We start from the raw sequence: 26,974 nt of genomic DNA, 5'->3' as shown, positions 1-26,974 counted from the left end.
ATATCTGTGATTTGTATCGGTAGCCAGCTCTGTTAATCTGTTGTGCCAGTCTGTGTTATTTGTAAGCTAAGGAAAAGATAGTTTTAAAAATATTTCCTCTTCTGTGTTTCTGCTTTTATCACTTTTGATCAAAGTTACTTCTGTGATACTTAACAATAATTGATAAATATTTACTTAATGATTATTGATCTCTAAAACGGAGAATTGTGTCTGTAACCAGCTCTGTTATTTTCTTCTTATACCAGCTGGTGGGGTTGTAATCCAATGAGGGGATATTTTTGAAAGCATATGTCACCATACTTCTTTTTTCATTTTTGCATCTCCGATAATTGTCAATAATTGATCAGTATTTAGTTAATGATTACGATATGTAAGATCTGCATCAGTAACCAGCTCTCTTATTCACCTGTTATTCTAGTGTTTTAGGGTTTTTAACATGCAGAAAGGATATAGTTTAAAATAGATTCTCTTCTATGTTTTCAAGGAAACTTATAATAATCTGACAAGCTGGCGAAAAAGATTGATAATCAGATTTGTCCTTGATACGAGATATTATTAATTATCATAGATATGAAAATAGAGGATATTATATGAGTGCACAACTATTATGTTCTGTTTATTACCAAACTCATCAAATTAAGGAAAATAAAACGGTAGGCTGGCTAAATGGTGTGTCTAGAATACAACATTGTCAACGAAACGTGATGTTATAGCATTGTTCATTACGTCACGTCACCATGACAAAGTAATGTTTTGCTCTTGTATGGAAAACATGAACCCTGATATTTTCACCCTTGTAAGAAGTAAATGTGTTATTGATAATATAAAATACATGAACCTTCGTGACAATAAAGTTTGAATTTATATACAAAATCCACAAAGATTTTTTATTATTTATGGGCTGCCTCTAAATTCTATTCATGATGCTGTTTTGTTGGTAACCCATACTTGAAGAAGTCACACTTGCCAGTGGTGTTTCTATTTTCATTTTTCAAATTAAAAGTCCGTTATTTACTGTGTTCAATAAAATTAACTTATGTCTATGTGTGCATAAAGAGAGTCATGTCACTTTCAAAGTTGCATTATAAAGTGACAGTATACTATATATTTATTTGATGATGGTGATTTGGTTTGTGTATTTCAATCGCAAACATGCAGCTTGTCTTCTGTAGTATAGCATTGATTTTTGTTTGCTTGTTGTTAAACACTGTTCCATACTCATCAATATTCCAATTCTATGACAGTGGTCTGTAAAGGATGGAGTCTGGAACAGACAATCCAGTGATCAACAGCACGAGTATCGATCTACGTAATTGGGACCTGACCACCCAGTCCTGTTAGTCGTCTCTTACGACAAGTAGTCACCTTTTGTGGCAAGAATTGGTTGCTGAAGGCCTGTCCTACCCTGGACCTTCATGGGTCCAAAGTTATAGAATTGACTCTCACTTTTGTTTTAATCAGTGGAATACAGTTAGAAATATACACAGCAGGAACATGTTAAGGACCATCCCAATGTTTAATATTTTAATATTATGGGGATCATTAAATGAAGTATTAAATACTTAAATATTGACAATTTGGGTGGCCCTTGACTATTTTTGTTGAGTATTGAACATTTATGGGCATTTTTCATTTTCAACAGACTTCAGGCGGAATATTAGGCTCAATGCAAGTCTAGTTAAATGGCTACATGAGCTGTCAACTTGAGCTGTTTTGTCCAGAGGTTATGAATATGCCAACAACAGGCACAATCATAAAGGTGATTATGTTCAAAGTCTGAAGACCATTTTATCTTCTCATAGTTTTCACACTTTCCCTCTAAGAATCCTTAGTGAGGAACAGGTTAAAGATCCGTACAAGCCAAGCTGTCGATGACAAGGGCTGTGGCGTGACAATTATGTTTTGCTTGATTGACTCCTAGGTTGTCATTGAAAACTGAATCAATCGCCAATCTTCACCCCCTTGTCAATATAACCTCAGATCAGACGCGTACTTTTTGACACCTTCCTTCAGAAAACGAGCAATACGTTCTTTCATTGCCGCCACCGTGGTTTATTATTGTATAGCATGCTTCCATATCATATGAAAGACGGTCATGATTCTGTCCACGTTAGTCCCCCATATATTTCCTCAGGTCAGTCGTCTATTGAAAAAGTGTCTGCTTATGAGAACAGGCGATTTTGTTGAACAAGGCTCAGTGGCAGGTTTCCTATTTCATCGGGGTATTCATAGAGCTCCCTGCACTGGTCTGAAGTGTGGAGCTCAAGGGAGAAAAGAGATTTGGGGTTTTGTTTGAAATGTTTGCGGAGTAAATTCATCACGTTGTCGAGACATCATTGAAATAAGCATAAGTAACGCTTCCCCCCACAGTGTGCAAGTCGACTTAGATCACCATGTTGTTGTGAGGCCCTGTAAGGGTGGGGGAGTTTCTTGCTCCTACACACCTGGTTGGATGTGACAGTGTTAAACATCACGCCCCAACACTACTGAGAGAAAGACCTCTCTGTGCTATAGCGTCCTACCACTGTGAGGTGTGTGAGTGCGTTAGTTTCGGATGCTATGGCCACTACAACTATTTGTGGTACCACTACAGAACTACTGTTATGGCTGCTGAACTATTGAAAGTACTATGGCCATTCTGTTGCCGTTACTATTAAAACTACTGTAATGTCCTACTGTTAAGTTTGGGCTGCTTCCCCTGTGTTGTTGGTGTGATTATATTGCTGCTGCTACTTTCATTATGTTTAGGGTGGTGGGGTAGCCTAGTGGTTGAGGTGTTCGCTCATCGCGCCAAAGACCTAGGTTTGATTCACTACATGGGTACAATGTGTGAAGCCCATTTTCTAGTGTCCCCGCTGTGATATTGCTGGAATATTGCTAAGAGCGGCGTCAAACTTCACTAACTCATTCACTCACTCACTCTATTATGTCTACTATTATACTACCAGACTAATGGATACTATTTCTGTTATGGCTATCATGTTCCTGGTACTGTTATGGCTACTACTCCTTTGTTATTGGTGTGACTCTAATGCTACTACTATCATTATAGCTACTAATAAGCTCTCTGTGTACTGGCTACTACACTGTCTGAGGGCGGTGTTGTAGCCTAGTGGATGAAGCGTTTGTTTGTCATGATAAGGAAAAGATTCGATTCCACACATAGGTACAATGTGTGAAGCTCATTTATTGTATCACCTGTGGTGATATTGCTGGAATATTGCTAAATGTGGCGTAAAACCATACTCATTCCCTCACTCACACTAAATATTACAACTTTGCCAACAATGGTACTGATACAGTTATGATGTAGCTATCACTTTCTGGCTACTAGATTATTATTACTGGTACAGTTATGAAGTAGCTATCACTTTCTGGCTACTAGATTAATATTGCTGATACAGTTATGAAGTAGCTATCACTTTCTGGCTACTAGATTATTATTACTGGATCAGTTATGAAGTAGCTATCACTTTCTGGCTACTAGATTATTATTACTGGTACAGTTATGAAGTGACTATGATGTTATGGCTACTAGACTGCTGTTACTTTAGGGCTTATAGACTGTTCCTGATACAGCCATGATGTAACTATTAATTTTCGGCCTCTAGACTATTAGTGACACAGCTATGATTGAGTAACTATTATTTTATGAGCTCCTTACCACTATCACCTCAGTGAAATCTGTCCACCTTTGTTGGACCCTGTAGACGCTCCAGTACAGAGCATGTTCTGTTATTATAGTATTAGGAAGTACTGGTGCAGTACCGACATCTCAAGTCTCCATGTTGAGTATCTCCAATACTCCTTGTTAGTGTGAGGACAGACTTCCCTCCTATTGTCACATGTAATTGGCTTCTCTTGCCCAACTCCATCGAGGTCAGAGGTCGTCCCACATACAAATTACAGCAGTGTGAAGAATAGTGCCAGGCGGATTAACACAGTAGTGAGGAGGTTCAGTGGTGCACCTGTTCACCAGGGCTCCGGAATTCATCTGTATCACATTCCAGTGTTTTATCAAAACCAACATGATCAATTTCAGGTTACTTAGGAAATTAAGTTTCTTTAGCCCAAGTACCCTGTTTGTCATCCAGGACTGGATGTATCTAGGTTTATGCGATGATTTTATTTTTGACTTTATCTAAGTTGGCTGTTGGATGGTTTGCTCTGTCTGGTTGTTAATAATGTGTATACTTGCAATCTGTTGTTTACAGCAGTGCAGAAATCAAAGCCAAAATGATGTCTTCTAGTTTCTTTCTGTTGAGACAAAGACATTTGTACATCTGTGTCAAGATTAAATATATTTCTGGACACTGGGTTCAGAATATTTATGTCAAACCTAACTTGCCGGACATATTTTGCATGGGCATTTTACCCTAAAATTTGTTTTAATCTAGAATAGTTATTTGCCCTAGAAATCTGCTATTAAATTTGGCATAACTTGTCAAGGAATGATTTTACAGGAAGTTAATGCATAATATGATTTTTTAACTGTATGGTGAAACAAAAGCAATATCATATATATCATATGTGCACATGTGCACATGTTGCGCATATCACTTTTGCCTAGCAACCGATGTTTCTGTATTTTGCTGTCTGTGACGTCATTAAACAAATGAATGTGATGTCAATGAAGAGCTCCTTCACACTTGCTTACCGTGCTTTACTGCACAATGTATGTGCATAAAATAGATAGGAAAGAAATTATTACAGGTGTTTTGTTACATTTTGTTTGTTTCAATTAACATTGTATGCATTCAGAGACATTGTTAAGTTTAGCAGTTGTCTTGTAAACACTGTCATGACTGGTCATATGGATCTGGCCAGAGCAGGCAAGTAGTACCTTTACTTGACCAGCCCATAAGGTGAAAGGTCATGACCTGATGACCTGAAGACATATCCCTTCCAGAATATAGAGCTGAACAAGAGTTACATGAAACAAGCATGGTCTGTGTGGATATCCAGTAGCACTGTAGATGGCTTATGTTTAGAGTGGATTAGTGTCATGCAGTATCTTTGAATGGATGTGATTCTTGTGATGAAGATGTTATTTTAAGAACAACACCATTTGAGTGAGTGAATTTATGTTTTTGCACGGCTATCAGCAGTATTTCAGCTGCATGGCAGTGGTTTGTAGTAATCAATAATGGACCAGATGATCCAGTGATCAACAGCATGAGCATTGACCTACACAACTGGGACACCCGATACCATTAATCGCCTCCTACAAAAAAAGTGGGCTGCTGAAAATCAGCTCTAAACGGCATCTTCACATATATTCAGGAGATATTCAGGAAAAGTAGACCAGCAGTTAGTGTCTGAATGTATATAATTTTGATAGTAACAAAAAACCCAACCCATTTTAATTGAAATGGAGCCGCAGAGACATGGGAGATTGAGAACCTGAGGAAATCTAGACTTGCTTCACCTAGGGCTTTACCAGGGTAGAAAGGGTTGGAAAATAATAGGGTTCAGGGACTGTGAGACAGTCTAAGACAAGCTTCATGAATCATTTATCAAATATATTATGTTTACCAACATGCATATCTTAAATCTGATAATTTAGCATTTTCTATGAGAAAATATCCCAATTACGCACTGTTGTAATATTGTTTTGGGGAAGATAATTTGCATCTCACAGAGAACCTGATGACTACAGAGGGATTCATGGTGTGTTTCACGGTATAGCATTTTTATATAGAATTCTCTATTAAAATACCTCTGACTAACTTTTAATTGAAAAAACATATTCAATTCCAATGATGAGTTCTAACCAAGATCTTCATGGGTAGTCTTCAGACAGACCAACAAATTGTCAGATGAGATTTAGGGGATACAGGAATGTCTGTTGGGGTTAGCATCTTTTAGAAGGATTGTTTGGGGTCAGGTATGGTGTTTCTGCTGGCAGTTTTTACAGCTAGACATTATGACTGGCTAGTATTTCAAATAATAGCCATCGATAAATTTTAACAGTGAAGGCATCACATTTTTCATTGTGCAGGGGTTCAAAATTTTTTTAAAAGCAGCTTGCCACAGGGCAAGTGACTTCAAGAAAGTAACTTGTCCTGACTAATTTTCCACTTGTCCTGATTTAATGACACAGGGTTTGATGTTAATGTTTACTGGACTATTTATTGAAGAGTGATAAATTTCAAAGAACGATAGCTCTAAATTATTATTATTGCGAAATGTAATAGCTACATTATGAGCAGATATGAAATGAAATCCAAGTTTATTTGCAGTTTGAAACCACAAGTTGAAATTATATAGTAGCCCATGGACAAGCTTGATACCATTATTTGATTGCACGAAATGAAAACTGACTTGTCCCGGGCATCAGGCAATGGGATTTTTGAAGCGCTGTTGTGCATGAGACCTTGCACCCTACCAGTCAGAAATATGAAGGGTATTGTAATGCATCAGTGCCACTGTTTTTTTGCCTGGGTTTTTCAAAAACTATTTTTTTTATTTGACAACACTTCATTATCATCGTGAAAACATATTCTTTTTCGAAGAGAAATAAAATTGACAGAGATGATTATGAAATTGATTTTAAAATTTGCACAATGACTGACAACCTTTGAAATTACCAGACATTCTAACTTTGTGCCGGTCTAAGTCTCGTATATACCAGCTAATGGAAACTGGTATATTGATGGATACTGAACATATATTCCAGGGAGACATTGAAAGAACAATCCAGAGAGTTATTGAGGAAACAATCAAGGGAATATTGAAGATAAATCCTTGTAGGTAAATGATAAATCTACTTTGTAAGTTTTAGAGAAACAGCGATGATAGGTAGATATTGAAGGAACAAAGTATAGACTGATAAGCCAGCTTGTTATTTCATTGATCTTGTAGGCTGTATTGCTTACACACACTAGAGATATATGAAACAAGAATGAGTGAAAATCCTAAACAAAAAGCCATACGTATTCCCCAGTCTAGCAGACGTCTGCTTTCGATGTCAGGAAGAAGATGCTAATCTGTTTTGTGTAGAGACTCGGGACACCGGCAGCAGCAAGCCTCTACTTACAGTGGGTATATATCACATGTTTGCCGCTCCACAAGCGGAGACCAGTGTTTGCATTACACCCCTGCTAACAAGTTGGAAGTCTTTGAAACAACTGCACATCTCTTGATCATGGCCCCCAAGTTAACCCTCCCAGATGTTTTGCATTAAACACCCTAAGTGTTTTTGTCTTAGATTGTCCAGACATTCCTGTCGGAGGAGTGCAGAAGGGCTCCTCCTCTCTATCCCTCCATCCCCTTGCCTGTGTTTCTGGCTGATTTCGGGGACCAGCCTTGGTTTTATGTGTGTACCATCTTTGACCTGCGACCCCCAAGGTCAGAGATCTTGACCTTGAGATAACAAGCTGGCTGTAAAGTTGCGGCAGCATCAGATCACTCTAACCAAACATACGAGACCTGTCAGAAAGTTCTTATCCGATCTGGTGTGAATTAGAAAATATCCGCAGTAACTATGGTAACGAGATATAAACGTTTAGTGGTTAGACCAGCGTTGGGAGAAAGATTGAGAAATTACCAAGCTGGTTGATTAGCAAGGGGTGTTCTTGTAATTTGTGGCAGAGAAGGTGATAGGTGATACTGAGTTACCTCCCTTGGGTTTGATAGGATTGTTTTTGGGCCCAGGCTTGTGATGGGAAAAAGTTAGGGCTTCTTTAGTAATGGTGCTACTATCATGTCCTCTGCCCTCGTATTGGCATCAATTACATTATTATAACAATTTCACACCCTGGGTAAGACAGAGAGGGCAGTAATAACTAGACATAGTTCACATGTGACAGGCATAAGGTCAGTTGTGCCACTTAGCTGTGGTAACACAACAGTTATGTTGAAAATTAAGCTTGACGCTTTAAAAACAAGAGCCACTATATTTAGGTGGAAGAACTGTAGCAATGGCTGGCAATGTTAAAATGCATAACAATGGATGATGCATAACATAACAATGGCCAGTGATGTTGCTGTGTTTAACAATTGCTGTTTGTGCACTATATGACAATGGCTGGTGATGTTATGTTATTTGACAATGACTGGTGATGACGCTGTATGTAACAATGGATCCGTGAAGGTCCCGGGGTAGAATAGGCCTTCAGCAACCCATGCTTGCCATAAAAGGTGACTACGCTTGTCGTAAGAGGCGACTAACGGGATTGGGTGGTCATGCTAGCTGACTTGGTTGACACATGTCATCGGTTCCCAATTGCGCAGATCGATGCTCATGTTGTTGATCACTGGATTGTCTGGTCCAGACTCGATTATTTACAGACCGTCGCCATATAGCTGGAATATTGCTAAGTGCGACGTAACACTAAACTCACTCACTCACTGTAACAATGGCTGGTGCTTTTATATAATGTAACAATCAATGAAATGTTACATTATATAACACTGTAACATTGGCTGATGTTATGTTACATAACAATGCCCGGTGATGTTTTATTAAATAACAATGGCTTCTGATGTTACACAATGTAACAGTGGCTGGTGATGTTACAATGGATGAGATGAACAATTGTTGCTCATGTTACACTGTAAAACAATGGCTTGTGATGTTACACTATGCAACAAACAATGGAGATGTTATACTATATAACAATGGGTGTGATGTTGCACTCTATAACATTCAGTGGGAATGGTACATTGTATAACAATGGATGGTGATTTTACACTGTAATACAATGGCTGATGTTGTTACACTATATAACAATCAGTGGAGATGTTTACATTATATAACAATGGTTGGTGATTTTGTAACAATGTGGTAATGCTGCACTATATAACAGTGGTTAGTGATGTTACTCTATCTAACAATTAATTGGATTTGCAGTATATAACAATAGCTTGTGATGTTACCCTTTGCAAGAAAAGACAACTATGTTTCTTGTATTCCAAAGTCTTTATAAGAATTTAAAAAAAACCCTTTATCTGGTAGAAAAATTAATTGCTAAATATGTTTTCTTATAAATGGCGACCTATGTTAAGTGTAATCTGTTCATATACAGGCATGTGAATGGTATGTTGTTTAGTGGTAAAAGCGTTTGTTCCTGATGTTGAAGGCCCATGTTCGATTCTCCACATAAGTACAATGTTTGAAAACCTTTTCTGGTGTCCCCCTACTATGATATTCTTGGAATATTTCTAAAAGCTATGTAAAACCAAACTCACTCACTATATACGGACAGGCACATGCACGAAGTGTCCAGCAAAGCTCAGTTCCAGTTCCAAAAATGTCTGTCAACATTCCCCTATTCCTGTTAATACAGTCATAAATGATATTATGCAGGGATGCCAACCTGTACGGTTTTATTGTGGTCGCTACATATTTTAGTCTTAAACTCTGCCAATATGATTGCACTAGAGATTTATTAAATTTGAAGAAAATTCATTAAAATTCTGATATATTGACCAAAACACACATTTTCATTGATTAAAGGGGCACTGATGCGGAGCAATTTCCGTGGACTGGTGTAAACTTTTGTTATTGTTTTTCTTCCGTGAGTACCCGGATGATATCCCAGAATTCATGACTGGTTCGTGACCTCTGCTGCGCAGTCCGTAAGCGCAATTGATAGTTTAATTATAGACAGATCAACTGAGGTGAAGTCATTTGTACTTCATTACAAATGTATTAGGAAAACAAATGAAACACTTTGAAGGTTAATCATCTGCCAGTGGTAGAAATGGTAAAAAACTATTAGGACGGAAAAATAATGAAGCCAATGCACGTCTCTATATTTTGTCTCATAACCCTAATTAGTTTATTGTCGTATTTGTATGATTCTGAAAATTAATAAAAGAACACACGATTTGCTTATACTCATAGTAAATTTCTAACATAACAGCAACATTTATACAGTGTATAGATTGCCAATGTGGATCCTATTTCACACACATACGCGATCTAGTGTGTGTTTTCTGTCATACAGATTCTGCTGAATGCTACAACAAATAAATTAAAACAAAATGCAAATAATGAATGTAAAACAGACTAATTTTATAGCAACAATGTCAGGCTACTACCTTGTTCAGGAATGTATCCATCAATATCCACGTAAAAGAAATCGTATTCCATTCATCTGCAGCTGGTAAATAATCCTGCTCTATGTCGCGTGTCTTACAACTGTCTAGTTTGCAAAAAAGTAACACATCGTTTCACGTCTTTCGTTGGTGAAAACTAGATAAACCTCTCATTGGTCTCCCAAGATAGCACACCTGGCAACTAATTGTATGATGTCCACTATTCTAAGTAATTTAGTTAACCAATATTGAGCAATCAATCAATCAACGCAAGGGTGGTTAATTCTTTGAAGGGAGGATGTTGTTTTTGCACTCACACTTTACGACAGGGTTTAGTCATCTACACACTCTGCCTTTTGACAAATCCGCTAGAAGATAAAAGTAATTAATCAATCAGTGTGTTATCGGTTAATCTTTTGATCGATGTTTGCTTTTGTAACTCAGCTGATAAACCCTCTTGCATCACTTACATGCACATATTACATAACGTACAATACATTTGCCATTACAGACCTTAATTTATAATGTTGAGTATTTACTCCAGACAGGAGAAATGCCAAATGGGAACCTGTGTTGAGTAACCGAAGTGGTGTTGCTACTAATTATACCTGTTATAAATTCATGAATTGACCATCAAGAGAATGATGACAAATAACATGTGTAGGTTTACACCATCAAACGCGAGTTACAGCAAGGAAGATGTAATCTCTGTGTCGTAGCCTGAAAACACTTATGGGCCGAAACTGTTTTGAGGATACCAACGGAATTTCGTTACATAAGGAATACACACAGGCATTTGCTGTGTACTTTGGTAAATAGGTGAAATAAGTTTTTTTTTACGTAAGACAATTTTCAGATTTCTCTACCAAAGGCAAAGTCATCGTTTTTTTTTTTGTTTACGAATTCAAATAAATCAACTGTGTGTTTTATTATCATAAATAATAAACCATTGTAGCTACTATAGCTACCAGAATTTACGTATGATATTTGCTATCACAGCTCAACCAACACTCAAAACTACCTAAATATAAAGCTTTGCAATCTTCCGTACTGAAACAAATGGCTTGCTACGTGCCTGTAGACATCATATTTGCATGTAACATGATTAAATATCGAGGTTAAAAACACAGAAATAGGATCAAATTGGATCAGTAAGTATACCATCCAAGCATCCGAAAAGAACTACACTGCTGGGATATATGGTTACGATCAGACAAGGAATATCATGGATATTTTAAACAAATGGCATGTGATGGGCATCCGGCCTCCTGACTGTTTAGGTGAAGAAATTCTGCTAATATGGACAGGAGCCCAGTTCCTTTGTCCGTCACGGTCGAAGGAGTGGGCGCTGACCAATTTGCGGTCTGCTTTCGTAATTAGACCGTTGGCGAGAAGCATTATTCGCTCCGCATCAGTGCCCCTTTAAATACATACGAAAAGAGACAAGATGAAGAAATGTGATGCTGATAATTTGGGGACTCACCCTTGATTGGTATGATACTGTCCATCATGATTTAAGTATTTAGTAGACAACTAATTTTATAATCAACCTACTAATTTTGATCCTTGAAAGTACTATTTGCCGCACAAATGGGGATGGCATTTCAGCATTATGGCAGGTCAGCAGAGGTAGCTTGTGTGATCCTGATAACTGGACCGGTCAAGATGAAGAGGCTTTGGTGCCTTGTTTGACATTCCTGATTGCACTGTTAGTATTGTCTCCAAGGTTAGAAAATGTAAATTATAAATGTTTCAATTTGCAAATAAGATATGTTAGCCTGCTAAAGATAAACCTGTGAGTCTATTTCTTATGTTTCCTGCAGTGAATTTGTTGACACCTTGCTCAAAACAGAGTAAACCACACTCACTGTCATTTACACGCAAATTAACTCATGAATATAGCTGTGGAGAATCTGGGCGAGATTTTTCTCTGTGAGAAGGAATGAGTGAGTGAGTTTAGTGTTTTTCAGCTTTTGTCAATGCACCAGCAGTTTCACTGCGGGGGACACCAAAAATGGGCTTCACACGTGTGAGGAAGACTTGATCAACGGATATTTGAAGTTTGTATGGAGTTATCCCCCTTTGATCATATCACACTCAGCTTTTGTGGTAAGGATTTCAAAATACTTTCAGTAGACTTTCATAGAGACCGTGAAACAATATATACATTTCAGACCATGCAAGTGTAGAATATATGGCAAGTCTAGATTTCTGCAATTTATCAAAGTGAATTAATTATCTTACAGCTCCATTTTGTTTTATCATGAATCTGAGTTAGGAGACATTAGAATTTTTTGAGACATGTTAATTTCAGGGACTAGGTGCTAGTGCAAGAATATAGCCGTTTTCAGGAGTCACAAATTTTATGATACAGAATGGGAAATTTATTGTGCAAAATACAAATTTTATGAGGTTAAAATACAAATTGTATTATGCAAGACAAACATTTTATTAGGAACACCATCCATAGGGGAGAGTGTTGAGCAAGAAGTTATATACAGAATAATCCAGCAGTATCAGTGAGGGTTACAACAGAAATTAGTTTCACACATTAGTTTTCATCCATGTGGGGGATGGAACCTAACTTCAGCATGACAAGTGAACACTTGGCTACCTCATGGCCCATTTCATACTTTGAAAATCTATTGTAAATAATGATGAAAGATGTCATGAGATTGGTAGATACTGAACACAAAGATGGAGTGCATTTAAAAAGTTTGGTGGTCCTGAGATAGGCTTTGTTTTTATCTTTTGCCGTTTTCTTACGACCGTCCAAATATTGTAACATTTCAGTGACTTCCTCCATCCCCCAAAATACATCACCATCTCTATATAATGTTAAACTTTGTGAAAAGACACAAGTGATTAATTCCTTGATGAAAAAGCATAAATCAAGAGTTACTTCCCTTTGACCATTAATCAGGCTACCATGTGATATTGTCGCTGAGCCATCACTGTTACAGATAGCATTACAAAATATATACCCAGCCAGTGAAATCTGCTTCATCACACTTACATGGAACCATTATCATTCCAAGGAGATTCTCAACATTGTAATTACGCAAGAGAGAGTTGCAGTTTCTTCAAGGTTTCTTTGGCGGTGAACTGGAATGTACCATCATTCACTGTAAATGGTTTGATCTTTATGGGCGAAGGAACAATTACAATTTCTCAAGAAAATTTCAAAAAGTACAGAAGCCTAGCAGTATGTCTATATCTCTCTGTGCAAGTTTTCTAGCTTGTATAAGTATAGGGTGGAAGGCTGCAGTTATAAATAATTGAAATCTGGGATAGATGGAAGCATTTGTTCAAGGTGTGTTGCTTTAATTGCAACAATGAGGTTAGTCCTCTTCTGATGCAGCTCGACATGGGAACAAAAGCTTTTGTGGGGAAAACATTTGAACGCCATCAGAAACAAACGTGGCGTAAATATGTCTCAATTTATGATCTCATTTAATTTTGAGACGTGATATCTTGTGACAGGTGTAGCCATCCATTGATGGTATAATTGGGTGGTTCAGTTTGTAATGATGCCACGATGTGATACCTGCACAGGAGGCATTGCGCTTGTCTGATTTCTCTGTGCAGTCTGCGCTTTGAAATCAAAGCAGGAAATATGGGCTGAGGGTTTGCTTATACACAGGTAAATATGGACGAATGGTTTAGTATTTTGTACAGACATGCATAGAAAAAAAGACAATTTTTTGTTCTTTTTACCAGAAAGTAAATATACACTAATGGTTAGTAGTGTACACAGACACTCAAATATGGATTAATGGTTAGTGTTTAATGCAGACAGGTAAATAAGGATTAATTGTTAGTGTTTTACAAAGGCAGGTAAGAAAGGATTAATGGTTAAAGGATGTTGGCACAAGCTTGTATAAGTGATAGGACAAATAGTTCCAGTGTGTACAAGGATGTTGGCACAAGCTTGTGTAAGTGATAGGACAAATAGTTCCAGTGTGTACAAGGATGTTGGCACAAGCTTGTGTAAGTGATACGTGGAAATATATCCAGTAAGATAAGGAAGTGCTTTTAACAGCAAGTGTTGGGAGGATGTTGGCACGAGCTTGTATAAGTGATAAGGGAAGTAGCTCCTGTGTGTACAAGGGAGAGCTTAAAGGATGTTGACAGAAACTTATACAGGTGATACAGGGAAGTAGCTCCTGTGTGTACAAGGGGAAGGGCTTAAAGGATGTTGGCACACACTTATACAGGTGATACAGGGAAATAGCTCCTGTGTGTACAAGCGGAAGGGCTTAAAGGATGTTGGCACACACTTATACAGGTGATACAGGGAAATTGCTGCTGTGTGTACAAGGGAGAGCTTAAAGGATGTTGACACAAACTTATACAGGTGATGAAGGGAAATAACGGCTGTGTGTACAAGGGAGAGCTTAAAGGATGTTGGCACAAACTTATACTGGTGGTGAAGGGAAATAGCGGCTGTGTGTACAAGGGAGAGCTTAAAGGATGTTGGCACAAACTTATACAGATGATACAGGGAAATAGCGGCTGTGTGTACAAGGGAGAGCTTAAAGGATGTTGACACAAACTTTTATAGGTGATACAGGGAAATAGATCCTGTGTGTACAAAGGAGAGCATAAAGGATGTTGGCACAAGCTTGTACAGGTGATATGGGGAAATATATCCACTGGAGTGCTTCAACAGTGAGTGTTGGGAGGATGTTGGCACAAGCTTGTTCTGGTGATACAGTGTAATGGATCCAGCTTAGGAACACTGTGAGTGACAGAAACAGGTCGGGGAGATCAGTCAGGGATTAAGGAGGGAAACCACCCCTCCAGTTTGGGGAGAAGGATTTCTACCTCATTCAGAAAGCATGGACATATCCTGATAGTTCATGTTTAGTTCAGCAGTCATATTTCTGTAAAGCTCTTAGATTCTTAAAAACCTTTTCACATATGGTTTGAATATCATAGAGTTTCTATTTTACACGTGTGCTTTTCAGGAATGTTTCAATATGGGAACAGTCATTGGCTGAATTGATCTAAATAAATGTCCTTGATCTTATTTAGTTATAGATATTTTCCATATCTTCTCTTTCTCATCTGTGGTCTCATCTTCCTTTCATATTTGAAATATAGAAACTTGACCATTTCTGGACTTGTCTGTATGAAACTTAATGAGTGAGTGAGGTACTCTGTTTATAGCTATATTCCAGCTATATATCACAGCGGGGGACACCAGAAATGGGCTTCACACATAGTACCCACGTGGGGAATCAAAGCCGGTCTTCAGCTTGATGAGCAAATGCTTTAACTACTTGGCTACTCCCCACCCTGTTAAACTTAGTATGTAAAGTTTTATGTTTTTTGGACCAGATTTTTTGTAACCTGGTCCACTGACCTAGATTAACCAGCTTGTGGCTGCTGTGAATTATGTAATGGTGTCATAAGTCACATTCAGCAGTTTCAGAAATTTCCCAGACTAAGTAATCTCCATTGACCTTATCCTGTTGTTCTCAAGTAAGGCTTTCAAGGACTTCTGTCCTGCCCAGTATAGGAAACAGCCACTGGCCCACTAGACCGTGGTTAGTAAAAATCAAGTAAGTCAAGTAATCAAGTAATCAAAGAAGTAAAATCCAGATAAGTGGAATTGCTGGGGCCAAGTAATAAATTTGACTTACCAATGTATTCAAGACATAGGTATGTCTATGATTTTAGAAATAATGGTTGAAACTGACAGGTACTTCAAGTTATGCATAACGTTCAAGATGCCGTCATTCGACTCATCAGGATTTCACTGTAAATCACTCTCACCCGCTTGTTATGGTAAGCACATTTTTAGATCATTTAAACAATATGCCCTGATGAAAATATTCATCATGTTAGCAGCTTAATTATTTTGTGGGCCAGTATCTCTCATGCATAGTTAGCCCAAGTGGCTAGCAAAATTTGCACACTGGTCCTGACCAACAATGAACCACAAATAGTCTCACCTAGAGCAGGTGAACTGGTTCAAAATTGCCTCTGTTCACCCAGTAGAAAATGAGTATCTGATGGGATAAGTGAGTAGTGGCCCAGATTGCTTGGGTTATCCGAGAGAATGATTCCAGCAGTTGTATACACTTAGAGCATGTCTTGTTTGAGTGGCTTGTGTAGAAGTCAGAACAAGAACAAAAGGATGCCAGCTTCTTTAATTCTAGGGCATGAAGTTTTGATACAGCATCTTGTATCGTTTTCAGGTGTGATGAATTTTTAAAACAGTGCAAGAATGTATCGACATGTCTTGCTCTAGAATTAAGAAAGTTGTCATCCATATTTTCTTGTTCAAGCTTAGAGCATGTCTGTGGAGTTCAGCCCTAAATAAGTTCCTTACTGTTGTTATTACTAAATCATTTAAATGGGGATGTAAAATTATGACAGATAATTTATGATACCACTGGGGTTTTGTAGATTTACAACTACTGGGTAACTGTAACTTTTGAATTTAGTGGAGTTTAAGGAATTGAGCAATGAAACTAATTCCCCACAGAAGTACAGTGTGTGAAGCCTGTTTCTTGTATCCCCTGCCGTTATATAGCTGGAACTTTGCTAAACACGTAAAATTCAACACACTCCCTCAGCCTTGTTTATTGCATATCACAGGTATTCTTTTTATCTTATTTAAGTTTGACCTTTACTGTCAAAAGCTTGGGTCCAGTGGACCATATTATCAGTTTTAAAGGTCCATGGAGGCTTTGTGAGGTTTCTGTATGGCAATGAAGTGGGGTATTGTACATTTCAGTAGTTACTTCAATAGTTGCTTCAGAGCCACCACTGAAAATCCCAGTTAGAATTGGTCTTCAGTAAGCCATGCTAGTCATAGGAAGCAAGTAACGTGATTGGGTTGTGGGGCTCACTGACTTGGTTGACACAGGTCATTGTATCCCAGCTGCATACACCAGTGCTCATGCTGTTCATCACAAGATTGACTTGTCCAGATGTTTTACAGACAATCAACAAACCGATGCCATGTAGCTGGAGTATTGCTGAGTGTGGAGTTAAACAATGAACGAAACAAAACTCAGATCCAGGAATGAATCAATAATCGTATGAACAGTGGTGTGATTACAGCATAAAATGTAACTTGTAACTCTTGATGCAGTGTGTGTAGATATTGTTGTGTGTCCCATGGGAGGCTGTGTACATTTTTTGTAAATTCTCTGTATTGTGTAAAATTGTGGTTATATGTCTACAATTGCTGGGTTATTGCAGCCTGAACAGAGATGTAATTTGTACTTGAACAAATAAAAGATAAACAAAGGTGAAACAAATTTGATGTTGGCTGTTTATTTGATAGAACTGACAACCTTTATATGTGAAAAGGGGTGGTGGAGTAGCCTTGTGGTTAAAGCTTTCTCTCATCATTGCAGAAGTAGACAGAGGCTGATTGCGTGTAGTACCACTGGAGGATCAAAGTGCATTTCAAAATTTATTTCAATAGTTACTTCAGAGTCTCCACTAAAATGTTTCTTATGGGTTTAGGAATACTGTGATTGAAATGCACAATGGTTGATTAGTCCCAGTTTCTAAGTTTATATGTAAAATAAAGCGTCTTCTAGTTTTTCGGGGACTTAGACCATCATCCATATATGAAGAGTGAGTGAGTGAGCTTACGTTTATGCCATAACATTTCAGCTATGTGGAAGCAGTGTGTAAACAATCGGTTCAAGCAATCAAAATGATATCGTTATGGGGTTGTGAGACCAGACTAAACCCTGATATACATGACAAGTCCCACACAATATGCACCTTTTCCAAAGGATTTGGAAGTCCAGGGGAGACAACCCTGTCCCACTGGCATAGCCCTTAAGGCTGAGAAACGCATTACTAGTTCAGGAAATATGGTTGCTGGAGCTCTGTTTTTACTTGATCCTGATTGTAAACAATATCATTGCTATGCTCTACACTGAAGAGGGATGAATACTCTGTAAACTCCACCAAATACCAGTCAGATATTATTAGCCTAGGAGCATATTCAATAGAAAATCTTTGTCCAAACACTGCATCAAACAGTAAAAGTTTTGAACTGTGAGAAGGGTGATAATATTATATACGGTTTGAAAGATTTGGTTTAAATCTTTTGCATAAACCGTTAAGAACATATTTCATCATGTTAGCTTTAGGTTTCAAGCTGTTAGGCTGGATGAAATGCTTATGTGTTTAATGATCTCAAAAACAGTGTTTTTCACAAGTAGTGAAATCAACTCTTTGAAATCGTCCAAGTTTTTTGTTTTTCTAATATGGTAATGCTAAGTTTTATAATCTGTTTACTAATCTGGACAGAGAAATGAGATATTTAGAATAAGTGCAAACCGTTTCAAGTGATTTTTGTTTATCTAGTGGAATGAAATTTAATTCAGTACATTTATACAGGTAGAATTACTTAAAGTCTGGATCTCAGAAACTGGCATTTTATCAAACAATAAAGGTACAAAAAAAACTTTTCTCAGTTATGTTGATCCAAGAATGAATCATTGCTGTAGGGTAGTTGCAGAAAGGATTAAATTTGAATACAGTATATTCAGAAAAAACGTGGATTTCCTGTCCCACTGTACTGAATGACTGGGAGCATATGCCTTTGATGTGTGTTGCCATCATCCGAATGTCCTCGTACAGATCGGCAGATACAGCCGTGCCCTGGAGCAGGAGAAGGAAAATAGTATTTAAACAAACAATTTTCAGAATGCGATTTTGAACATGTTGCTGTGACAAGTCATTTCGGTGTTAAGCTTGTTCATGTTGATGATAATTATTATAATAATAAGGCTGCTTATAAATTGCTGAATTTCATACTTATCTATGCTCAGCTTAGGGCAGGTAGAGCTTGAAAGGTACATGTCAGAGAGTGAGTGAGTGAGGTTAGTTTTATGCGGCTTTTAGCAATATTCCATCAATGTCACAGTAGGGGACTTCAGAAATAGGCTTCACTCGTTATACCCATGTGGGGAATTGAACCGAAGTCTTTGATGTGATGAGCAAATGCTCTACCCACAAGGCTTCCCCACCACCACTCATGTCTGAAGAGCACAGGTGGAACATGAACTGCTGGTTGAAAAAGAACATATTGAGCTGACGTTTGAATTGCATCACTGATGATAAAGTCTTCACCACACTGTTGTCTCTGTCTCCAAAAATGTTTGTTTCAGTAAATTATCAGTTTTAATTTTTTTCATGATTTTAAGGGGTTGATTTGTGGGTTTGGTTAAGTTTTTGTCGCAGTTTTCATTGCTCAGAGCGTTTATTTTCAAAGCTCTCTTTGCGCTAAGTCATAAGTCAGTGTTAATGTATGGCACTTACAACTATCTTAGCACTAAGAAAGCGTCCAAAATCAAGGCACAGGTATTTAATAAAGGGGCAGTGGAGTAGCCAGATGGTTAAAGCATCCAATCACTGATTTGAAGACAGAGGTTGTATTCCCACTCGAGTACAAGCTATTGATATAGGCGACACAGGTCGATCACGGGTAAATGAATATCAATCAAGTATCAGTAGATATTAGAGAAGTTGCTTATAGCCAAAATGACTTAAGAAATATAAAGGAAATCATTCCTCATCATTGGTGAATGATGAAGTGCAGGATTGGATGACCAGCAAACACCATTCTGATCATACTTTAGGTGCAGTCCATGAATAAATACCTGACTTTCGGGTATTTTCTGAGCAACTTGTAAACTTCTTTCATCAGAGTTTTTCATTTACAGTATTATTGATTACACTGTGTTCATATTTTCAATATTACCATCAATGTTATGTCTGATTATCAATCTTTTTAGCCTACCCAAGTGCATAATTTTGAAGCCCATTTCTGGTGGCCCCTGCCGTGATATTACTTGGATATTGCTAAAATGGCAGAAATCCCGACTCATTCACTCACTATTCAACTCAGTGACCTGTTGTGATAACTCCTCATGCAATAGCAGCACACAGTTGTGAAGCAACATACATATTGTTGATAGATGTTTCCTGGTTGGGAGAAAAAACTGAGCGAGCAAAGTAAGCCACACCTTTATTGCAGATATGGCCACTACACAAAGTGAGAAATATTGCTTCATTGTGACAACTCTGATTTCCATGCATGTAGGATGCACATGTTCTCAGTTGTTGTGAGTATAAAGAACAGTGAATATTCTTTGTGTGAGTGAGTGAGTTTACTTTTACGCCACTCTCAGTGATATTCCCGCTGTATGGCAGTTAATTTGTATGAATATAAGATGCAGTGATTTTCAGTTTCTGTGAGTTTAAAGTGCAGTAACTGTCATTTGTGTGAATATAAGAATCGGTAACTTTTCAATTTGGCAGTACGTATGCCATAATACTCTGTGTGCATGAGAAAAAGTGGAAATCATTTTCACTTTGAGTGAGATTGGAATATCAAATACAGCATTTCTGCATTTGTGTCAGCTTTTAAACAAGAAAATTAAAATTTGTGTGAGAATGTGATGCAGTACTTGTGAGTATGTGTTAGTATGTAGTGAAATCGTCTTAGTTTGTGTGAAAATATTTTGTGATTATTCTTGCCTTCACCTATCCTCTCATTTACTGGAATATTCCGGCAGAGGACACCAGAAAAAGACTTCACTCATTGTACCCATGTGGAGAATTGAACCAGGGCTATCAGCATGATGAATGAAAGTTTTATCGACTAGACTATCCCACCGCCTCGTGTTTTCGGTGAAATGATTCCAGCTTCTGTGAGATTAAGACGCAGTAGAACTGCTTGTACTGCTTGTATATGAGAATGAATTACAAGCCTTTTCACACACACCCAAAAAACCATTGAATTTACAAAATTTATGCATTACTTATGTCTGATAGTGGAGGATGAAGATCTGGAATTGAATTTATTGTGCTCACAAATAGAATTTTGAGTTAAAATATAGCATGGGTAAAATATGTGATATTCATCCAGTTGCATATAAAAGAAAAATATGTGAATTATTTTAGCGCATGTTCTCGGTCCATGAAAGTGTTCTGTGGATGGTGTGTGTCTAGTTCCCTGAAACCTGATGAGACTCAGTCTGTGGAGAATCCAGGTACACCTCTTAAATCCATCCTCCAAATCCCATGTTTATTCTGCATATTATTGTGTTTAGTTTAGCATCTATAAGCATGTCAATCAGCTTGCCTCCTCAGGGAGGGTTTAATCATGGCCCAGGCAGGGTGTACATTGACAACCAGTGGAGCCTTGCTTGTATTCCTCTCTGGTGTGATGTTTCTCAGATTCAGGTTATGCCACTTGTGGGAGGAGATACCGTATTTGCCTCATTTTGTGCTCTGTCTGTTTTAATTCACAGCCTTTTGTTTTCATTTTCATTTTTTGATATTTGCTGAAATTGTGAAGTTGAAATGTAGTTCTTTTTAAGGTGTGAGATATACTACATTTTGACACAGTTGCAGTTCAGCGATTTAAAAGTATGCATTGAAATATAATCCAAATCCAAATCAACCAATCAGTGGAGACTATTACTGAAGTCCCACCAATCAGTGGAAACTTTTACTGACGTCCAAGTCCCACCAATCAGTGGATACTATTACCGACGTCCCACTAGTCAGTGGAGACTATTATTGAAGTCCAAATCCTCCAATCTAGACTATTATGGAAGTCCAAATTGCACCAATCAGTGGAAGCTATTATTGAAGTCCAAATCCTCCAATAGTGGAGACTATTATTGAAGTCCAAATCCTCCAATCAGTGGAGGGGGCGGTGGGGTAGCATTGTGGTTAAGGTGTTCGCTCGTCACGCCGAAGACCCGGGTTTGATTCCCCACATGGGTACAATGTGTGAGATCCATTTTCTGGTGTCCCCCACCGTAACATGGCTGGAATATTGCTAAAAACAGCATAAAACCTAACTCACACTCTCACACACTCCAATCAGTGAAGGCTATTACTGAAGTCCCACCAATCAGCAGAGACTATTACTGAGGTCCTGCCAATCAGTGGAGACTATTACTGAAGTCCATGTTGACCCTTAATAAATTGAGACTTTGTGGCCATTTTTAACGTGATGATAATATAGAGTTAAAATTGAATGGAATTAACAAACTTACCAAAATTCCTTGAGCTAGGATGAATTGCTGTTTATGTTTAACAAACTATACATATAGTAGGGTTTGCTGACTTTGCCTCACATAGAAAGAAATACAGAAAGAAATATTTTCATACAATGTCTTTGTTAAGACTGCTAATGAAGGGGAGTAACTCTTCTTGTCTTAATGGCTCACCAGCCACTAATCACAGCTTGTTAAGTCATTTACCCTCACAGGTTGAGTGATGGAGTGAGGAGGGAATACGAGTGTTATACCACGATACATGGCAGATATCCTATGTATCAAGATACGTAGTATGCGCAAGTCTGCATGATCCTTGTAGTGTGTTATGTTAAATCAAATTTATTGCTTTCATTGAGTATATATATATTGTCAGTATGAACAGCAGAGTTCGAAACCATTTTAATCATGAATACTCCCATGATATATGTATCTTGAGCCTGAGCAAAGTAGAGAAATATCAGCATGTGATTACAGCATGTGATTACACACAGACAGGCTGTGGTATATAAGGTGAATTAATCTGAAGTCATTTTCCAGAACCAAAAGAAATCTCTGCTGAATCTCTCTATGGATTCTAGCTTAATCACAAACATGTGGTAATGAATCACTGTCGAGATGTATTGATGCCATATGTTCACGAAAAGGTGAACATGTGTCACAAAGCAAAGTCAGTTTTTCATCTTAGAAAGAGCTTGAGAACAATTGATACCTGTTAACATAGTTAAACATAGTTTTAACAAACTCCAAGATGCTGGACATATGTGTTCATCATGCCCACAGATCTTTATTCAGGAAGGGCTATGACTGTCCACTAAGACTATCCACTAAGACTGTTGTAAGTCTGTGTTATTGTATGAGAGTTACAATCACCCTTGCACAATGGTTGCTTTGTGAAACAGGGGGATTTACTTCAATTCATACCATTTGACCAAACAAAGTGTAGAGTACTGCTGCTGTAACAATGTTCTAGAAACGTTCAGGTGCAGTGGGGTAGCCTTGTGGTTAAAGTATTTTCAGCTTGTTAGTCTGAAGACCTGAGTTTGATTCCCTACATGGGTACAATGTGTGAAACCCATTTCTTGTGTCCCCTGCCATGATATGGTTGGAATATTGCTAAATAACGAGTGAAACAAAGTACTCACTCACACTTCATGAAACCATAACAAATGATTATTGGTTAAATGATTACATATTTTATTTCCAGTTTTTTATTCTCTTCTTTCTGACATCAGTAGGTATATATTTAGTAAATTCAATTTTCTTTTTGTGACATAACTCATACATAACTATTCCTTAAACTGAAATAATTTCACATAAAAAGCATTCACTCTTCACTCCCAACACCTGGGTTTGATTCCCCACATGGGTCGAATGTGTGAAGCCCAATTCTGGTGTCCCCTGTCTTGATATTGCTGGAATATTGCTAAAAGCAGTGAAAAACTAAACTCACTCACTCACTCAAACATCTTGTTCATTTAGGCCTTCACATACTTGTAGAATGCATTATTGATGGCTTAAGACATGGATTGCGTTATACATGGTTTTATCTCACTTCAGAATTTATTGAGTGTTATGTACACGAGAGAATATACGTTTAAGATAGCAAAGCAGGCTTGTGAAATCAACATCTTTAAAGTTAAGATCCATGCTATTCATTCATGTTGCTGTAGTTAACCTATCTTGGCATGATATAAAAGTATTATACCACCTCTGATTATTGACATGGAAGAAAGTGGTACAAGGGGGTGATGGGGTAGCCCAGTGGTTAAAGCATTGGCTTGTCACACTGAACGGCTGGGTTCCATTCCCTTTTACAGAACAATGTATGAAGCCCATTTCTTGGGTCCCCTGCCATGATATTGCTTGAATATTGCTAAAAGTGGCGTAAAACAATTATCTCCCACTCATCCTTTGCTTGTTGTGAGTAGTATACATTGTGTGTGTAGTGTATATGCCTTGAAGGAACTGATCATATGACCATGATTGCTCTGCCATGACATTATACCAAATGTCCCAGCCTTCCAAGCCTGCCATTGTTATCCCTTTATAAACAGCAGTGTTCCTATTGATATGGTGTGGCAGACAACACAAGGACTGTATTAAATAGGTATAACCAAAGTTTGATGGGGTCAAGGTGGCGGTGTTTAGTGTCTAGTTTGTCAGTAAAATGATGCTTTTTCCTGTCAAATGCATTAATGTTATAGGCATTGAAAAACAATTGGAAGTTTCCTGACTTATGCTTTTGTGTAGGCATGATATGGCGGAAATGTTGACAATGTGACTTTAAATCTTAATTCAGTCACTCACATTGCTCCATAGGCCCATTTCCGCAGCTGTGATACGGATGGATTGTTGCTAAAAGTGGCACAGAAATATACTCACTCACTCACGCTGATGCTGATGTTTGTTTTCCAGGTGACATCGTGAGAAAGGGACTAAATGTTGGAGATTCTTCTTCACCCTATAGATAAAGGTAAGATAAGGCAGCAACTATCCTTGCTTAGTAATACCCATCCTTATATGAAGTATCTTATAAATGTAGTTCGTTGGTTGATTTATCATTACAGTCATCCTTCGCAGTAGCGTGCTTCGGTTATACGGCGGGGTAATCCGTGGCTCCCATAAAAAAGTTGAACTGCAAATCATGAAATCGAAAATAGTTCATCAACAAATACGTTGTTGTGCTCTGATACATTAGTGAAATTCAGTGTGGATGGCTACTGACAGTGTTTATCGTACATTTCCATTGTGTTTCAGATGCTTAGAACATGCAGGGTTTTCTCAATAATAATCATATCAACATCGTTGAAGTAACTTATGACAGACAGTATATGCCATCAGTCGAGTTACGACGAGTACTTACAATGTTTGCTGTGATGCAACACACAGCGCTACAGTATGGTACCATATGGTGGACGTATGGTGTCATAAACCACATTATATTTGATTAAATTCAATCCCAATTTTATTCATTAAAACTGTTGACAGAAACAACAAAAACACTGTGAGTGAATGGCATTACCTCATTCCATATGCTTCCAACTTCCGCTTACCAAATTTGTGAGGGTCCGTTTTTCACGCCTACTATGATAGCACCCATTTCACATCGCAGTCTTGAACAGAATAGTCTTGTAATCCATGGACCCCGAGACCTGTGCTATTGCCTCATTTAAGTCATTTTTAACAATTAAATGGCCAACATTTTGGTTTTTTCTACAATCAAACTTGCAAGTACCGCAGGAAGTCAGCAGTCCAACTTTCTCCTACGTAAAATGTATCCAGACAGGTAACGACCTGTGTTCATTGTTATGTTAAAAATGTTTACAGAATACATGCTTTATATACTAACCCGATAGCAGTGTAAAATAATCTGTTACAATAACTGCTCAATATATGAAATATTCTGATAATAGAATAGAAGTCCTTTCATGTAATATCATCGAATCGTTCTTACTTGAATCACTGGTATATTGGACCCAGACATCTGTGTACAGCTGATCACTATTTCTGGCTTAGTTGAATAACAGGTAGCATAACAGGAACAGCATCTAGTGATTTTTGATTGCAAGTTTCCCGTACATATATATGTTTTCATTTTCAAAGTTTGTTTATTTTCACTTTCAACTATACAATGTAGTTTTGACTGGGCATAATACAGGTTTGTTAAGCTTTTGGAAAATATGATGTTACTTGGCCTTTGTTCCACATTATGTAATAGGTACTATAACGTGGATGTCTAATAACGTTGGGGGGGTCATCTGTGGACCCTAAGACACGCGTTATGGCGAGGGATGACTCTATATGACACACTCAGCGATATTCCAGCTTTCTTGTGACAGTTTATGAACTGAACTGAGTTTGGACCAGACAGTTCAGTGATCAACAGCATGACCATCAATCTGTGCAACTGGCATACCATGACGTATTTCAACCAAGTCAGCGAGCCTGACCACCCGATCCATTAGTTGCTTCTTATGACAAGCATGTGTTGCGGACAACCAATTCTAACTTGGATCAAAATATGTATGGAAGTCTTCTCATTAAACTGTACAGAACTGTGCAGACTTGACCTCTTCATTTCCTCTGCAGAACTGGAAGATTTGATCACTATGTTACTGATATTATTCTTGAGAATGTCCTAAAACTAACTACTGAGAAAACAGATTTATGTTCTGTCTTAGTGGATAAGATTGGCAGAGTTGCTCCCCCTTGTCTTAGACAGTGCCACCATTGCATTGGAATGCTTGAGTATATCTTTCTACTGAGGAATGAGAGAGTGTTAGTTGGATGAAGGAAGGTGTAATGGATATAGCGGTTGGATGGATGAATAAATGCCAAATTGAAAAGGAAGACTTTGAATTTGGTAGTACATATTATTTGAAATGACTGTGGAAGCTCTTAACTTTAGCATGTATGTGAAGATTTTTTGGGGAGGTGGGATACCCACATGGGTACAATGTGTGAAGCCCATTTCTGGTGTCCCCTGTCGTGACATTGCTGGAATATTGCTAAAAGTGGCATAAAACCTCACTTACACGCATATAGATCAAGACATTTTCGAGAATAATGGAAAAATGGTTAAGTGATGGAATTTTTTACACCATTCAGTTGCAAAATATGTTTGACCACCAAAGACTTCCAAGTGAGAGTTACCACATTTAGATTCAACTTTGTAAAGTCAGGCTCAATTTTTAGCTTTCCACATTTGCTTTTAGAACTTTCGATTGATGTTTTAAGATATCTTAGAAAAACAAGAAAGCATTTCATCAGAAAAATTTTTCAGTTGAACTGAATCTTTGTTGGATGGAAATAAATCTGTGTTTTCATGTTATGATTAGATGTGTGTGGGATCATGGCTGTTGTTCCCCAGA

The 26,974-nt window shown here is 37.9% G+C and overlaps 1 protein-coding gene across 2 annotated transcripts in view; it reads left to right on the top strand.

Moving 5' to 3' along the window:
* The window catches only part of LOC137290267 (interference hedgehog-like), a 262,516-nt gene that overhangs the window by 21,823 nt on the left and 213,719 nt on the right, over positions 1–26,974 (top strand). For both annotated transcript variants that reach the window (XM_067821075.1, XM_067821090.1), the window contains exon 2: positions 24,519–24,576. The gene's annotated coding sequence lies outside the window, so the exon portion shown is untranslated. The remainder of the gene's footprint in view (positions 1–24,518; positions 24,577–26,974) is intronic.

Source organism: Haliotis asinina, chromosome 1, assembly GCF_037392515.1.
Source record: "Haliotis asinina isolate JCU_RB_2024 chromosome 1, JCU_Hal_asi_v2, whole genome shotgun sequence".
Taxonomy (NCBI): Eukaryota; Metazoa; Mollusca; class Gastropoda; order Lepetellida; family Haliotidae; genus Haliotis; species Haliotis asinina.
This window is presented reverse-complemented; position numbering and strand designations above follow the sequence as displayed.